This window comes from Protopterus annectens, chromosome 7.part1, assembly GCF_019279795.1.
Source record: "Protopterus annectens isolate FY-2018-M chromosome 7.part1, PAN1.0, whole genome shotgun sequence".
NCBI lineage: Eukaryota > Metazoa > Chordata > Ceratodontiformes > Protopteridae > Protopterus > Protopterus annectens.
This window is the reverse complement of record NC_056740.1, coordinates 63,483,462-63,499,532: the sequence shown is the minus strand read 5'-3', so window position 1 is coordinate 63,499,532 and position 16,071 is coordinate 63,483,462. Positions and strand designations below refer to the sequence as shown.

Below are 16,071 nucleotides of genomic sequence, written 5' to 3'. Positions count from 1 at the left end.
GTTATATAAGTAGTGCATTCAGTGCCATGTTCACATTTTTAAAAAAATTATATTTTTTTATTATTGCCAAAACGCTAAGAGGGCCGATAGTCTTTAAAGATCCTAGCTGCACACCAGAAAAATAGTAGAACAAATAAAAATAACAGGGACCACCACAGCTAACAGCACAGGTAATTTAATGAAAAAGGATAAGCGCTTTCACAAATGAACGCTTCATCAGATCTAAAAGCAGCCATATTAACTCATAATATATAAGTATAAAAATAGTCACATGTCAGAATAGCCATTGAAAACATTCAGTGCATCAAACAATTAAACTATTAACTTACGTCCTTGGACGGCAGGTTTAAGTGAGGCAGAATTATTCAAGCCTGGATAGCAATCTGCCTGTCACTTCAGGATCCATAATAATTCAGCCCTTTCAGTAAAATTTATCAACCCCCCCCTCCCCCCAAAGTTACGTAAAATGCACTGCAACACTTTAAAGGAGAAAGTATGACCCCTGTGTTCCATAGTATGCCTGGCTAAGGCATTTTTAACATCACATTTCCTTATATCATACAAATGTCTCCTCACCCTATACTTCAACATTTTATTAGTTTTACCTTCATAAAACCTTTGACACTGATTGCAGGTTGCTAAATAGATCACATTTTCTGTTCTGCAATCAGCATATATCCTGGGTAAGAATCTATAATTCATTCTTGGATGTTCAAAGATCTGCTGTTTCGAGATGAATGTAAAAAAAATTGCTTAGATTCTATTAAATTATTTCTATTTCACATTTGGAGTTATGTGTATGTTCCTTGGTCAGCAGTTTAAACAAGGCTGAAAACTGGTGGTTTGATACATGAGTTGAGTTCCGTGGCTGAGACAATCACGAGGTGCGGAAGTGCATTTTCTTCTGAAGTTGCCTGCATCAGAACAAGTCAACTGGTGACAAGTTCTGAACGTAACCATAAAGACATAAAAAGTAAAAAAAGTCATGGGCTTTCAGAAGACATGCAGCTGAAACACTTCCTGCCCTTAAGGGGTCATTTGCATATATCCAAAAGGCCTCCATTATTGTAGGTTTAAGGTATCACACAGTGAAAACTCTAGCTTGGCTGGGTTTTTCTTGTAGTTTTTACTGAATGGCTTGTCTGTATGACCTTTTTATCCTTTGGTTTGTTTATATATATCATTAAAAGGTGGTGTGTGGGGAGAAGAGGGGTTTGCCCTTATTAAAAAAAAACATTTTTGTTTGCATTGCATGCTCCAAGGTGATGTCTTGAAGCATGTGTGTTTTATTGTCAGTATTTTAGTTCAGATGATAATCAGATGATGTTCAGCATTGATTCTATTGCATATACCTATACACAGTACAATGTTGACACTGTGTGTGTGTGTGTGTGTGTGTGTGTGTGTGTAAACATGCTCATAAGACTAAAACTGTTCAGGTCACAAATTAAAAGACCAGTATATCTGACCATTGTGTAGTATAATAAGGTTCGATGGACTTGTGCCTTACTGTACTATGTACTACAAACTGGCAATAATGGAATTACCCAGACCACTTGAATTATAAAGAGTGGAGTTGACAGAACTAACCTAATTGTACACCTTGGTTTCCTGGCGTTCAGCTCTACCATGCAACCCCAAGTGTATAGGCACTCCTTTCCACCTGAGGGATGTTTGCCCTTATTAGCTATAATATCTAGGTGCAGTGGCCCCCTAAATATCTATCCCCAAGCATTTTCTGCATTCCATCCCCAACTTCCAGTGTTTCATATCCAAGAGTCACATATCATATGCAATGCATGCACAGTGCAAGCCCTGCAGCTTTGTAAATTACCTACATAAACAGCTGTTTTTTGTGAATTCTGTTTGGATATGCAGATTATGCCTGACCTCGTTACATATGCTAGCTGTCCAGTGCTGCCGTTCTGTGAAATAATCATAGCATACTGACTAGCACACCACCAGAACGTTCTGTAAAATGGGAAAGGATGGATTCACAGTGTATTCATGCTGTCCTAGGTGTTACAGTACAAGTATATCACTTAGTGTAGCACTACACTATAGGATTTCACAACTGTTGTAACTCCCAGCCATTGCATGTTTTCTGATGTGAAACTGCTTCTTACATAAAAAACACATTACTTTTGAACCCAAAATAGAGATCCTTAACACGATCTTTAAACCAAGTGTTCAGTGTTCAAAACTATATTTTTAGCTTACGATTAATTAAAACGTATATATTATTATTGCTTTCATCATATAAATTTGTTGTAAATGATCTTCATTACCCTATGCCTTTGAAATAAGTAACAGCTTTTAATAGAGGCCAGCACTTAGAAACATCTATAGCTTCATGGCCTCCAAGGGCTAGTGCAGTCAAACTCAAATTTGGGATAGAATTTATTTATTTTTTAATGTTTCTCTGTTTCTCTGTTTCACGTTGTACAAGTTCAAAAGTCTCACTACGGCAGTATTAGTATGCCCAGCTAACATCAAGCCCCCTTAAAAAAAGACAGCTCCATAAAAAAAACACAAGCAAATACCAAACTCCAAGGGTCATTATTTAAATAGCTGAGAACTTTCATCTATGTATTGTCCATAAATTCCCACACAATATTGATGGAAGAGAAAGCATTTCCACAACGCAATTCAAAAATGAAACTTTGATAAGAATAAAACAGACCGTCCTTCAAAATAAGCAACAGCAAAGGTATGTTTAACAGGCTAATGGAGGTACTCACAGCTGCACTCTGGCTCAGTAAATAACATATTCCAGGAAACAAAAGCAAAACGGCTTTCTGCTATATTCTGCAAGAAAAAGACCATTGTTTTCTGGTTCTCTGGCACAGAGAGATGAAGTTCTGATTATGACATGTCTGAATCAGGTTAGATTAGCAAATGTGATTTCGAACAGCAACATTTTTATCAGCTCATCTATCTTGAAGAAGAGTATATTGCCAAAAACTAGGACTAACAGGTGGGGATCAATGACATTAGTCCACAGGCATGTGAACATGTAATACACATTTGGAATGGGGGGCACAGTGGGTACAGCATTCAGAATAACCTTGCACAGGATGGCACCATACCAAGGCATCCTTATCTCATTTCTACACACATCTCTCAGCTGCCTACACTATGGATTTTCCCACTCACTGTGCCATGATCCAAAGGAACAAGTTGCGAAGATATCAGTGGCAGTGAAGTGTATGACTGAGGAATTAAACAGGAATTCCAGGACACAGCTGAAAGCAGACAACTCAAGTGTGAAGCAAAAGAAGGTCAATCAATCCATAAATAAATGAAGACCAGGGTTATGAGCATACCTCTCAACCTTTAAGAGCGAGAAATCTGGATGAAGCCATATACAGTAGGGACAAAGGCCCAAAAATAGGCACAATTTTTAAATATTCCTCTTACAAACTTCAAAAGTTGACAGAATAACAGATTTTGCATTAGCACTAATTTTCTGAATAGTATGAAGTTTGAAACTCAAATGTCCATCATTTTTTGACTTCACTCCTCAATTATCTGTCAAGGATTTGCCAGAAAAATTAATTTTATGAGGAACAGACCAAAATGTGAAGCAAAAATCTGGGCAGTTGAGGGGTATGGTTATGAGCAATTCAGGTTTACAAACCATGACTGCCTAATGTAAACAAAATGAAAGCATGACTGAACCAAAGATTCTCATTTTTTACTTCGGAGATTCTTAGTGCTGCTCCAGCCCCCAGACGTGATTTACAAAAAAACGTTGTGCCTCTTTCCAAATATTGCCCTTTATGCAGGTAGGAAATCTATGCAGTACTTTCAACTGATGCCTCCAAAAACAATGACTAGTTGTTGTCAGGTACTTATCATAGTTCTAAACAAGCAATGTACAGATCTATGAAGTGGGCAATACTTCAGACAGTTACAGACCTACTGCTTTCAGTCACAATGTTTCTAAAAAAACTTTCTGAAAATAGCAGAGGTAATAGGTATTCTTGGATTCACCAGGCTTCAACATTTCCAAGATTTCAAGAAAAGCTACAAACCTGGTAAGACATCATCAAATGTTTAACAAAGCTATAAATAAAACTGGAAATGTACCTATTAATTCTTCCTCTTTTACTGGTTACTGTAGATCTTTGTGGAATGTTCAGTCTTGCAGTACTGTAGGGGAAATAAATAAATGGAATAAGCACCTTATTATGCCAGAAAAAAGTCTGCTCAAAGAAATGACTACTAGGGTTAAGAATTAAAACATGTGTACTTACCATAATGACATAGCTGTACAATTGTGGTTCTTAACTATTCAGCAACTAAAAATGAATGCCCTGCTTTCAGTCCATTCAACGCCAATAAAACTTATCACAGGCTTCATGACTTCTTTTTTACCAGTAATCCTTTGCACACTGCTATCTTTTTCCAGATTGGGAGTATGCTGCTCCTTAATTTAGGCACATAGGCACATAGCACTTTCACAGCTCATCATATACTGCTGTAGAGCCCACCCACCCCCACCAGCTGAGGACATAAGGCGGGGATATTGGTAGAAAAACCACAACCATTTAGCTATATCATTATGGTAAGTCTGGGACTTTCAAATCTGATGTAGGTTGGTTCATCCTCATCAATCACTATGACAACAGAGTGTCAGCAAACTTAACTAGGTAGTCCCATAAAGGATGCCATGAATAATGGTGCTCCAAAGGAAGACCAGTCATCTGGACACCACATCCCACATCCAGATTGTAATGCTTTGCAAATGTACTCAGAGAGGTCCAAGTTGCAGCTGCATATATAAGTAGATAGATACATCGACAGATAGATACAATCAATAGACACATTCTTTAAAAAAAAGGCGTGCGTAGTGTAGGCCCTCATAAAATAAACTTTTAGTTCCACAGGTACAGCTTTTTTATACTTATAACAAAGTTTAATGGAGTCAGCAAGCCATTTAGACAAAATGAACTAGGAAATATTTGTACCCAATCTGTTAGCAACATAAGAAACAAGCAGTTTTTGCAGTCTTGTGTTTTGTTGAGATAAGAGCTTAACTGCCTAGGCATTTTTATGCAGTACAAAATGTACTTATGCTTGTTAACATTGCTATGAAAGTATTAAAATATTAATGGATTGATTTAGTTTACATCTGTCTTTGTAGTAACTGTGGGTACAAAAGAAGGGTGATTTCATAAGGCTGCCTTGTCCTTGGGAAAGACCAGGTTTGGAGGATCAATGGGTTTACAGCTTGGAAATCTATCCTAAAGTAATGCTTCTAAGAAAAAGAGTTGTCTTGAACAGAAATTTAAATTCTGTTGTAGACAATGGCTCAAAAGAAGGCAAGGTGAGCTGCCCTAGAGTAAAGTAGAGGTCTCATTGTGGAACAGGCTCCCGGATATAAACAAAGCAAAAACAATGAATGGCACAATTATACATCCCTTGGTCTGAAAGAGATAACGGCTGCATTTGTTGAACTGCATATACTTACTGGCATCATCATATCTAAACATACTGAAAGTCCTAAACCATGAAAAAAACAAGTCTAGGATGGAGGTCCAATGAGCACAGCCAATCTCCCTTTGACAAGAAGAAAGAATCAATTGCACAGTGACCATCTATGATTCTTATTTGGTACAAAGTGGTTTACAGTGCTTAGGTCTAATACAGACCTGAAGTTCTTTGTTTTTTTGGCATTTAAAAAGAACTTAGTGTAGACACCAGACCCTTTCTGATTTGGTGGGACCTCATGAGTGTCACGTTTTCAGTGGAGATTTGCTACCGCCATCAGTGCTGTATGTTTCTGACATGGTGGGATACTGGGAAGAATAAGGGAGTATGGCAGGGAAAGGAATGGGATCATTTCACCACTGGGTTGGGTATTATGTCCATAATCTACATGGTACATGTCATGGCCTCTGATACTGATAGGTTGAGGAATAGAAAACCGTCAGCTGCCTTCAAAGTGAAGCAGTCAGGCACGGCCTTAGACTACTGCTACTGCTGCTGCCGTCCAAACTGAGGGCTGTGAAATCCCTGATGCAGTGGACAATTAGTGTCACAACACTGGAATCAGCCATGTAATCATACTGTTTCCTACCTTGCTGTTGATGCTGCCGCTGCTGCTGGACATATTGGAACCACTTTTGATACACACTACTGTGTTTTCTACAAAAGGGGTGATTTGTTTTCCTAAACTTTATGCAAACAGCTGTTAAGGTTTCCCCTTCCTTTTTGCTGTCCTCCAGTTTTGTTTTGACTTGCAGTCTACATACGTCTGAGCCACAGAATGGAATGTTAAGAAAGGATAACTTGAAATTCTCTTGAAAGTTCATGAGGTGGAGCCAGGCATGACGGCACATGGTAACTTCAGTGGTCAAAGTTCTTGCTGCACCATTTGCTAAACTGTGACAAATAAAGGGTTTGGCTACTCAAGGAGAGACCTCCAAAGCAGAAATCCAAGCAACCTTCAACCTCAACACAACCCGAATGACACATACCCCACAGACTCAGTGTGCCACTCAACCACAGCCCATAAGGCAAAACAATGTACCCAACACACTAGTCATAGGTGACTCTATAGTCAGGCACACTGATGTCCCACTCACCAGGCTAAACAAGGAGAAGGTTACTGTCAGCTGCCTGTCAGATGCCAGGATTCGCCACATAACCCACACACTCAGGTCACTCCACAACAAGTACAAATATGACACTGTCATTGTCCATGTTGGTGTGAATGACCTGAGATGTACCTCCTTGGGCTACATGAAAAGAGACATGGAAGAGCTCTCCGATCTGATTCTAAACACAACCACAAAGCATTCTATAGCTATGTCAAGAATCACAATGGCAACACCCAGATCTGCTCTGAGTTACAGCACAACGGCATGAAAATTACCCAACCAACTGATATTGCTAACATCCTGGCCGACGGGTTCAGTGCTAACTTTACCCCACTCTCACCCCTAAAGGGCCCATATCTATACAGGAAGAATGCAGACTCCCTGTAACCACAACTACGCAGGTAAAAGCTGCACTCTCTAAAGCCAAAAACACAGCATCCATGGGACCGGACAACATCCCAAGGTGCGTTATACATGAACTTCAGAATGAACTGGCTCCCCACCTAAGCACCATAGGTTCATAGGTTCATAGGTAGGTACTAGGCTATCGGCCCTGGGGCCTATACAAGCCCAGCCAAAAAGGTACCCTGGCTTTTGCCACCCAAGAAAATTATTTTCCTGTGCCACTGTCGAGCAGAGCCACAGAGGTAATCCTCGGGGTGAACTTCCTATTTCCCATCCAATCATCAGGATTTTCATTGAAGAGTGCTAATGAGGAGCTTTGCTTGATATAGACAGGTAGTTTATTTCAGAGTATGGGAAGTCTCTGGGACAGGAATCTATCCCTCCGGCATGTTCTGTTTATTGTGGTGACAAGGTTTAGGTCCCTAGAGCATGTAGCTCGGAGGGATTGGGATTTCTTTAAGTGGAGCATGTCCAACAGCTCTGGGTTTGACATAGCTTTGTATGTTAGGCAGAGATCACCTCTGAGTAGGCGATATGTGAAGGAGTAAAGCTGGAGTTTTTGAGACGGTCTGCGTAGGGCATCTGTTTGAGGCTGGTAATCCTCTTTGTGAGGTATTTCTGCGGCCTTTCCAGTTGTTGTAGATGTCTTGTGAGGTACATACCAAAAGGGGCGTTGTACTCTATAATGGGTCTAATGAGTGATGAGTAGAGGGGAACAATGACCTCTTTTTTTCTGGATGAGAAACCTTTTGTGATGAGGTGTGCACGTAGAAGGATTTCCTGACTGCTGTGGCGATGTGATTATCAAAGGAGAGACTACTGTCCACCTGTGTCCCAAGGTCTCTTATCACACTTTTGGTGTTAAGTATACTACCGCCTATGTTGTAGTTCATGGGTAGAGAGTTTTTACCAAAGGGGATGACAATGCACTTTCTGGCATTGAGCTTGAGGCCATGGCTTTGACACCAGGCATCTGTCTCAGTGAGGCACTTTTGTAGGATGTCCATATCGTTAGGAGTTTCAATTATGGCTCCTAGTTTGCAGTCATCTGTGAACTTCATTAGCCAAAGACCTTCTGTGTTAGCCTGTACTTCAGAGGAGAAGTAGATACCAAACAGGAGGGGACCCAGGACTGAACCCAGTGGTACTTCACTTGTCACTGGTCTGAAGTCGGATTTGGAGTCTGCTACTTTCACAGTGTGGGTTCTGTCAGTGAGCCAGTTGGCAACCCATCTTGTGACACCAGGATTTATACCTAGTGTAGTGAGTTTATTTATAATTCCAGAGTGGGGGATGGTGTCAAAAGCCTTGGCAAGATCTACATAGGCTGTGTGAACCACCTTACCCTTGTCTGCGGCTTTGGTGACTGCTTTAAAGAAGTCTATCAGGTTTAGGAGACATGATCTGCCTTTTACAAACCTGAACTGGGTGGGGTCCAGAGTTTGGAGATTACCAGTGTCTTTGTTTATAAGTTCCATGATGATACGTTCCATGGCCTTGCAGACCAGGCTTGTCAGGCTAATGGGGCAGTAGTTCCCGGGGTTCGTGGTGGCTCCCCCCTTGTGGAGTGGGATAACCATCGCTGTGTGCCATTCAGCAGCCACAAAGCCTAAGGTGAGGCTATGATTGAACATGGTACTTAGGTGGGGTGCCAGTTCGTTCTGTAGTTCATGTAGAACGCAGCCTGGGATGTTGTCTGGTCCCATGGATGCTGTGTTCTTGGCTTTGGAGAGTGTGTTTTTTACCTGTGCAGCCGTGATTACAGGAACTTTGCATTCTTCCTGTAGAGAGATGGGCTCTTTAGGGGATGAGAGGGGGGTAAAGTTAGCACTAAACCTATCTGCCAGGATGCTGGCAATATCAGTTGGGTCTGTATATTTAGAGCCACTGTGCTGTAACTCAGAGCAGATCTGAGTGTTTCCATTGAGATTATTGACATAGCTATAGAATGATTTGTGGTTGTCTTTAGAATCAGTGGCGGTTTTGTTTTTGTAACTAGCTTTGGAGGATTTTATCAGGGATCTCAGCTTCTTACTGAGGCTGACCAGGGAGCTCCTCCACTCATGGTATTTACTCTCTTTTGCAACAGTTTCTTCCTTCTGTTGTAGAGTTTGTTTATGGCACGGGACCACCAGATTGGCTTCCCTTTTTAGAGGATAGCATCTTGGTTCTGTTTGGGATAGCACGATCCACGTACTTGTGTAAGTGCTTATAGAGTGCATCTGTGTAGGATTCAGCAGTCGTAACTGTATTGTCCATCTGCATGGGTGTCATGAAGTTCACCACTTCTGTCTTAAGAAACATGAAGTCGGCTTTGGAGAAATTTTTTAACATGGTTTCCTTAATGGCGGGTGGGGGCAGGATGTGGATATCAAGGGTAATTAGCTTATGGTCGGATCGGACCAATGAGGTGTTGACTTCAGGTGTGGAACTCATGCTGGTAATGACTAGATTTAGGATATTGTTGCCCCTGGTGGTGGTGCGGATAAGTTGATCCTGGGCATTGGAGTTTATGAATTCCATAAAGCGTTGAGCAAAGGAGTTGGTACATGAGTAGTTTTCCCAGTTAATGGTGGGGTAGTGGAAATCGCCCATTATTAGTGTGTTTGGTTGAACCCTAATATTTTCCAGTACATCAAGAAAAGAGGAGTGGGAATCCTGGGGCATAGTGGGTGATCTGTAGCAAACTACAATTTGGATTGCAGTTTTTCCCAGAGTTAGTTGCACTTGGATAACCTCGGCTGCATTATGATGAGCAACTAGCCTGGAGGTGTGGATATCCTTAATGAATATGGACACACCTCCGCCTTTGATGTTCCGGTCCAGGTTACATGGCCGAAAAGTGTGGTATGAGTTATAGCCTGGTAGTGCAGGTGTGCTCTCTGGAGCCTTAAACCAGGTCTCAGTCACTGCACAGATATCGATGTTCTCTATTTTAAGGAGTGCCTCGAGTGAGTGCATTTTGAGATTTAGACTTCTAGCATTGAGTAGCATCACCCTCAGTTTTTGCTTGCCTGTTCCTGTTATGGTGGTGAATTTGTCATTTGAACCTTGCCTAAAAAAGGCACTATAGGGGCGGCAAGAACCTTAGCCAGTATCCGGAATCCCAGGGGTGACAGGTGCAGGCCATCTCTGGCAAAGCATCATGATCTGTTGACCATGTCATCCTTGGCAGACAGATACTGGATCCCTTTAGAATGGCACCAGAAGCTTAGCCAATTGTTGAAGTCAATCATTTTGTCCTTGTACTGCGGCATTATTCTGGGTATTCAATCATAGCCTCACATCAGGCTTTGTGCCCAGTGAATGGCGCACAGCAACAGTTATCTTACTTCACAAAGGGGGAGCCACCACTGATCCTGGGAACTATCGCCCTATTAGCCGGACAAGCCTGGTCTGTAAGGCCATGGAACGTATCATCTTGGAACTCATAAACAAAGACATTGGTAACCTCCAAACTCTGGACCCCACCCAGTTTGGGTTTGTGAAAGGCAGATCATGCCTTCTGAACCTGATCGACTTCTTTGAGGCAGTCACCAAAGCTGTAGACGAGGGTAAGATGGTGCACACAGCCTATCTTGACCTCCCCAAGGCTTTCAAGGTTGGGAGGGTGGACTAATGGTTAAGGTGTCTGCCTTACACACATGAGGTGCAGGGTTTGAGTCTCACAAGGGATAACTGGCTAGGCTTAAAATGGCTCACAAGGGCAGTTAGCCTAGTACTAACCTATGAACCTATGAACCTATGGACACCATCCCCCATTCTGGAATTATAGCTAAACTCACTAAACTAGGTATAAATCCCTACATCACAAGATGGGTTGCCAATTGGCTCACTGACAGAACCCACACTGTAAAATTTGCAGACTCCAAATCTGGCTTCAAACCAGTGACAAGTGGAGTACCACAGGGTTAAGTCCTGGGACCTCTCCTGTTTAGTACAGGCTAACACAGAAGGCCTTTGGCTAACAAAGTTCACAGATGACTGCAAACTAGGAGCCATAGCTGAGTCCCCAAATGGTGTGGACATCCTACAGAAGGGGCTCACTGAAAGAGATACCTGGGCTTGGAGCCATGGCCTCAAGCTCAATGCCAAAAAGTGCACTGTCATCCCCTTTGGTAAAAGCTCTGTACCCATGAAATACCACATAGGTGGCAGTCTACTTAATGCCGAATGTGTGATAAGAGACCTGGGCACCCAGGTGGACAGTAGTCTCTCCTTTGATAATCACATCACCACAGTAGTCAGGAAATCCTTCTACGTGGCACACCTCATCACAAAAGGGTTCCATTCTACTCGACACTCATTAGACCCATTATAGAGTACAACGCCACTTTTGGAATGTACCTCACAAGACATCTGCAGCAGCTGGAAAGGCCACAGAAGTACCTCACAAAGAGGATTACTGGCTTCAAACAGATGCCCTACACTGACCGTCTCAAAAAACTCCAGCTTTACTCCATAGCATATCACCTACTCAAAGGTGATCTCTGCCTAACATATGAAGCAATTTCAAACCCACAGCTGTTGGACATGCTACACCTAAAGAAATCCTAATCCCTCTGAGCTACATGCTCTAGGGACCTAAACCTTTTCACCACAATAAACAGGACATGCTGGAGGGATAGACTCCTGTTCCAGAGACTTCCCATACTCTTGAACAAGCTACCCATCTATGTCAAGCGAAGTTCCTCATTAGCACTCTTCAAGAAAAACCTTGATAAGTGGATAGCATTGGGAGGGTGGCCTAATGGTTAAGGTGTTTGCCTTGCAAACACAAGGTGCAGAGTTTGAGTCTCACAAGGGATAATTGGCTAGGCTTAAAATGGCTTGCAAGGGCAGTTAGCTTAGTACTTATCTATGAACCTATGAACGTACACCCCGGGGATCGCTTCTGTGGCTCTGCTCAACATAGGCACAGGAAAATAACTTTCTTGGGTGGCGTAAGCCAGGGAACCTTGTTGGCTAGGCTTACTTAGGCCCTTGGGCTGATAGCCTAGTACCTACCTATGAACCTATGAACGCCTGAGTGATAAGCTTTGTACACAGTTCCCAGCCATGCACTTCCTCCAATGTACTGGACATCTCATCAAGTATAGTTCACTGGAACCTTAGCATGCCTGCTAGTAGTTAAACATCCAAAGTAAAACACTGAGGACAGAGACCCACTTGCCTACACATGTGAAAGATGCACAAATGGGCCCTAGGTGGTTATGGCATTTTTCAGAGCCAATGCGGCAATAATAGAGCCCAGTGCAGGATTCCTTAGCTAATAAATCCCAGTCCTTGGAAGCAGGGAGATCTTGTCCTGTCTCCTGAAAATGGCAGCTCTCATGTTGGATTCTTTCCATTCTTCTGTGGAGACAGTCATTAACATGTCATCTATGGGGGGACTGTCCAAGAAGGTGAAGAGAGAGACATGAATACCTCCTGTAAACTGTATCTGAGAACCATAAGGTAGATTTGAGGCACTGCAAAATTGCCTTAGACTTTCGGTTATTAGCAGTACTAAAGAATCTGTCTCACTTTGAGGTCTATATGTGGGTCTGAAGACTCATAGGGGGTCGAGGTGTTTCCACTTACACCAGCTCTTAGTATGCCTCCTTAGGTAAGAATGATTCAGACAGGATGCACAGAAGCTGAAGTAATCTCAGACTCCCTAGACCTTTTCTGCAGAAGGTCTTTTTTTAACTGGCTGCAGGGAAGATCTTGCAGGTTGCAGAATGGAAGCAATCCACAGGTAATGCTGGCAGCAATGCAGTCCATAAGGGAGTCATACACTATCAAGGTCATCATGCTGGCATGGAGACTGGCACCAGTTTCTATATCTGCACAGAGAACATCAGCATCAAAGGCTCAACATTGTCCCATGACAATGAGAATAGCACAGGTTCGACACTGAACCCCAGCACCACACACACCACCAACAGTCCAAGTGTTCATAATCTGAGAACTCTGAACTCGAGACCAATACTGCCATTATCAACACCAGGCCCAATGCTGAGGTCTTAACTACAGGCCTAGGTCACACTGAAACACTCAATGCCAATGTCATGAAGCTTAAACAACTGCTGTCAACAAAGGCACCAACAGGAAAAGAATAAGCCTTGCTGGTGTTGAAGCCTGCTGGAAACAAAGCAGTCACAACATAACTGAAGTCTGAACTGGTCCCACTGAGGACACTGGCAGAGATAAGGGCAGGGTGACACTATTCCTATCTGGCCAAGAATGAGGGGGCTGGGATACACTCCAACTCCATCTGCACCTGAAGCACAGCCCTTGAGAACTTCCTGTAATCAACAAAGGAAAGACATGTGGGAAGAAACTGATCTGAATGACTTAGTAGAAAAGGACCGGGAAATAGAAAGTCAGCAAACCCATCTCTGACAGAGGAGAATACTGTCCCTTCTGAATGAATGAGACTTGTACACACTATGAGGAAAACCTGTCAAAACGTGCACAGAAAACTGGAATACACTGGCATCAATGGATGATTCTATATCTTTCTGTATGGATTTTCGATGAAAAAGCTAGATGGAAGCTTATACGTAGCCTTAAAAGTTTTTTTTTTTTTTTTTTTTTTTTTTGCCCATCCAAGATGGAAGCTTCCTGATTATCAACAATTTATCACAAGTGTCACAATTCTATTAAAGGTAACCAGCACCTAAGCAAACAACACATTTCATGTGGTGGTCCTATGCAGGCAGCATATGCCCACAAGGCTTGTACCTTTTAAAGTCTGACAATGAGTATAAATAGGATGATACCATACATAATTTGAGGGGACCCAACCACCGGATAAAGCATTTAAGTGTTGCCTCTATATATTAGTACTACAAGGGGTAGTGCTGGGGTAAATATATCTAAGTTATGCTTAAATATAGACAGGAATGGACTTTGTTTTATGTGGATGGGCAGTCTGTTCCACAACATTATCCATGGTAATGTTACAAAACCCATACACACAATGACTTTTCAGTAAGTAGAACACACCTAAGTACAACAGAACATTTCTAGACATTATGGAACAGAACAAATCAACAGTTGCCTTCCTATCTAGCGAACACACATTCCATCCATCATCCATCCATCCTCAACCTCTTTTGCCATTTTACACATGGGGATGGGGTGTCACTTCGGCAGTGACAATCATCTCAAGCCAAGGTTTACACTGCTGAGTGGCTAGCCCTGCCACAGTAATTAATTCATACCACTCACTCGCGCACACGCACACACACACACACACACACACACACACACACACACACACACACAGACACACACACAGACACACACACACACACACACACACACACACACACACACACACACACACACACACACACACACACACACACACACACACACACACACACACACACATTACCAGCTAAATAACAGGAAAAGTGTGCAACTAGGAAACAGGAATAAAAATAACAGTCCATGTCAGAGACAAACAAAGAAAGGACATATCTCAACAAATGTGATTCCACATTGGAAAAAAAAAAGAAACAGTCTGGATGCAGAAAAGAATCAAAAACTGAGCGCCGATGAAAGTGAAAAAGAACACAAAAATAATAGACAGGAATGCCAAGCCCCCCCAAAAAAAAAAAAAAGCCTGGGGTCATTTTAACAAGCAACAAGCAGCATGGAACAGATGGAGAAAGAATTTTTGGTAAAGAGGAACAGCTGAAGCCTATGAAAGAACGATCGATGCAAAGCAGCCTGTAAACTAGATTTTTAGTAGAGGAGGTGGAACCAGATTATGTCAAATCAACTCATTTTGTTGTATACAAATGCAAAAGGATTTATAGTGTTACATATAAACAAAACATTGCAAGCTATCTGTGAACTTCTGCCAAATAAACTGTTAAATCCTAAACAGTCCTGCCAAATCAGAAAATGCTTGTAGAAGAACAGGAGATCAGCTATCTGTCCCATTATTAAAATGGGTGTCATCTGAACTCTTATTAGCCTCTCAGAAGTATTGTCACAACAGGAAACTAGCAGAAAAAGGTATGCATTACCCTGTATGAGAAATTCAAATCTAATAATCTTGACGATACCATTAGCTTTCTGTCCTGACAATTACAAAATCTAACATTTATAACTTGTTCACCTATGTCTACGAGTACATGCAAATGAAATTTCCACATATATAATTTGCGAATGCACCTTTTTGACATCTACACATGCAATGAATATATTAAAATGAGAAAAAAGAACAAATATGCTCAGCACTTCTTCATGAGTGACAGTCTAAAATGAATGAATGTGAAATGTCAAGCTACTGTGACTGCTCTGGGTCTGTGAGACCTTTTTTTTTCTGAATATTTCATTATATCCTACAGATTACTGGAAACGCTCAATTCATTTACAAAATGAACCTTTCCTGAATTCAGATCAAGACCTAAACTGTCTGCACGCCCAACTGTGAAACCAGCTGACAATGAAAATGTGCAGTGGAATTACTGACAGATGACTAACAAAAAATGTGCTATCCCTTTGCTTTTCAGAGGCATTCTTTTTTATGTTTATTGTTATCATAAAACTTTTATTTCTGATAATCTGATGAAACCTGAAGGAATTTTTTTCACACTCTATAATAATCTTTTCATCCCTTGCTAATCTTTTCCCTAAATTTCAAATGAGTTTTATCAATCATTGCATTTTCAAATACTAAGTTCCAAGTATAACAAACCTTGCTCTCCCTTGTCTACAGAATGCTCTCAAAATAATGACAATAATAATAATAATAATAATATAAATAGTAAGCTCTTGTTCACTGATATTCAGCAATTAAAACTAATGCACCTACGGCTCAAAAAAATTCAAGTTGATATGGTAGCAAATTATAAATACCACATTTCAGGAAAATTAAGGCTCATGTCTAGCGACCATTTATCACTTTGGTTTGTGAAGGAAATTCAGTTAATGTTTCTAAGGGCCTAACATCTTAACATGTCTGGAGTTTTAGTTTATTGGCTCAAGGAAGGTGTATACAGCATATGCAAGTGCAGAAATAACAGATTGTGAGTACTAATAACAGATTATCTTC

The 16,071-nt window shown here is 41.4% G+C and overlaps 1 protein-coding gene across 6 annotated transcripts in view; it reads right to left on the bottom strand.

Annotated features, from left to right (window-relative positions):
• Positions 1 to 16,071, bottom strand: part of APBA2 (amyloid beta precursor protein binding family A member 2) — a 2,738,723-nt gene that overhangs the window by 2,390,063 nt on the left and 332,589 nt on the right. For 5 of the 6 annotated variants that reach the window (XM_044078549.1, XM_044078553.1, XM_044078552.1 and 2 more), the window contains exon 2: positions 4,093 to 4,155. The exons of the other annotated variant lie outside the window; for it this stretch is intronic. The gene's annotated coding sequence lies outside the window, so the exon portion shown is untranslated. The remainder of the gene's footprint in view (positions 1 to 4,092; positions 4,156 to 16,071) is intronic. 6 annotated transcript variants of the gene reach the window in all.